Below are 2,497 nucleotides of genomic sequence, written 5' to 3'. Positions count from 1 at the left end.
TTAGGCCACACCCATTACAGCACATCTCATTAGCATATTAGGCCCCACCCCCACGTCACCAGAAGTGTGGTCATCCAGCCACACCTTTTTGCTTCTTATTCTGTTTACCTTGTTTGTTGTCCAAACCCAGGGCCTTTTTTGTAGCAGGAACTCCTTTGCATGTTAGGCCACACACCCCTAATGTAGCCAATCCTAATGAGTTCCTGCTGTTGGGTGTGGCCTATTATGCTAATGAGCTCCTGCTGGGCGTGGCCAACTCGGGAGCCAGCCGGAACTCCGTTCCTGTGCGTTCCTGCCCCAAAATAGCCCTGCTGACCTTGACTGACCAATGGCGTGATTCAGAATAGTGCCACTTCATGTGTTCATGAGATTCTTCAAGTGACTTCCATGGATCCCAGTCACTGTACCAGTCAAGCATACGGCAGGATGCACATAACCTTTTCCCTCCTGTTTCCCCTTCTTGGTCCATCTTCCATGTGTCATCCTTGGTATCCGGCTGGGTGGGTATGGAAACCCAAAATGGCACCCAATGATTTGAAAGATGGCCTCACGAGGCTTTTGATCCCATTTTGGGTTGGCACAGCAACTCGACAGGCATCGAGGTATGCAGCCACAGAGCTCGTCTGCAGAATTCAGTGCCCTCAGCCTCAACCAAGCACCAGAGGTCCACTTTAGGCCTAATCCTTAACGAAGAACATTGGTTCTGTGCCCTGTGAAACACCAAGAACTGGAAGCCTTGGTGTCTAAGGCACTCCAAAACGGCACCCACTTGCATGAGTTTTCAGGTATTATTCTGATAGCCTTTGCAATGTTATGGGTCTGTAATGTTTCCCAGACACATATACACACAGCAGGAATCCCTGGAGAGAGGGGTGGTTCTGATTTAGTGAGTAACAGAAGTAGTGTCGGTTTTCTGCAAACCTGGAGGCTGCCCTAGATATGCAGGGCCCTCTCTCACGCAAGCCTGTGTGTCCTATTATACAAACTTCATTGTCCACATAGGGGCTAGCACTGTGGAATTAGATGTAGCTGTTCTGTGTGTGTCTCCGCTGGTGTAGAAGTTCTCTCCTCAAGAATACACAGCAACCAAGCAGCCATGTTAAGTTTCTCCTGTTCACTCAACTGGGAGTCAATAATAGGAAATGGAAACTGAGGGAAGGTAAGGTTAAAAGGAACGATATTAACCCAGTAACATCAATCTGTAGCAGTGTTCCCTCTAAGCTGAGTTAGTGTGAGCTAGCTCACAGTTTTTTAGCCTCCGGCTCACACATTTTTTTCTCAGCTCAGGAAGGGAGGGCTCCAGAGCAAACTGATTTATGCAGGAGCCAAATCTCTCGCTCACAACTTTAATGCCAGTCGCTCACAAAGTAGATTTTTTGCTCACAAGACTCCGCAGTTTAGAGGGAACATTGATCTGTAGTCACATCAGGCTGTAGTGCTAAATCTGGCCTGGCATTCCTACCAGTGGTACTCACTCCGTGGCTTAAGGGGAGCCACATTCACAAATGCCATCAACCAGAAAAGCCACATTTATGTCCATCCCTGGCATGAGGCCTCAACTCAGGGAAACTCGCAGCTTACTGTCAGCTATGCTGCCATGAAGGTTGGGGAGTTTGGTCTGTGTCTGGTTCATTGCTATTGCTTTCCTTTCAGGTTAATTGCTACTGCATTCCTTTCTGTGCTGTCTTTGCTGTGTGCCGAAAGGCTTATCTATACAGATGTGCAGGAGGGTGTTGTGGTGTCTGGGTTTTCCTTAGGTGTCGTGGGAGAGTGTTCGTTCTCCGCTTCAGCTACCTAACGGTCTCTAAGCCTTATCCCGCGCGCAGGAGGGTGCCTAATTGGCCAGTGCTGTGGGGGGGGGGTGTTTGCATATGAATACCCTATAGCCTATTATGCCCATGGGGCCGCCGCCATTCTTAATAGTGCCTGTGTTACTGCATCTATAGCTCTGCAATAAAAGTATAACCGTTCCTGAATGCGTGTACTTCGTTGTTGGTTGTGGGTTCTGACACTTACACCTTTTCCTCCGGTGGTGGCTGTTTCAAGGTGAGGAACAGGGCTATTTTTGGGCAGGAACGCACAGGAACGGAGTTCCGGCTGACTCCTGAGCTGGCCATGCCCAGCAGGAACTCATTAGCATAATAGGCCACAGCTAACAACAAAAACTCATTAGGATTGGCCTAACATGCGAAGAAGTTCCTGCTACAAAAAAAGCCCAGGGTTTTGACAACAAAGTAAACAGAATAAGAAGCAAAAGGTGGGTGTGGCTGGATGACCACACTTCTGGCAACATGGGGGCATGGCCTAATATGCTAATGAGCTGTGCTGTCAGGGGTGTAGCCTAATAGGCTAATGAGTTTCTGCTGTTGGGTGTGGCCTATTATGCTAATGAGTTCCTGCTGGGCTTTTTCTACAAAAAAAGCCCTGGTGAGGAACATCTTCCCAACCCAGCCCCACCAGTCAAAGGCCTTGCCCGCTTTCCTGAAGTGTGCAGTGG

This window comes from Gekko japonicus, unplaced genomic scaffold (genome assembly GCF_001447785.1).
Source record: "Gekko japonicus isolate JY-2015 unplaced genomic scaffold, Gekko_japonicus_V1.1 scaffold6939, whole genome shotgun sequence".
Lineage (NCBI taxonomy): Eukaryota > Metazoa > Chordata > Lepidosauria > Squamata > Gekkonidae > Gekko > Gekko japonicus.
Note: the sequence above shows the minus strand (reverse complement) of the source record.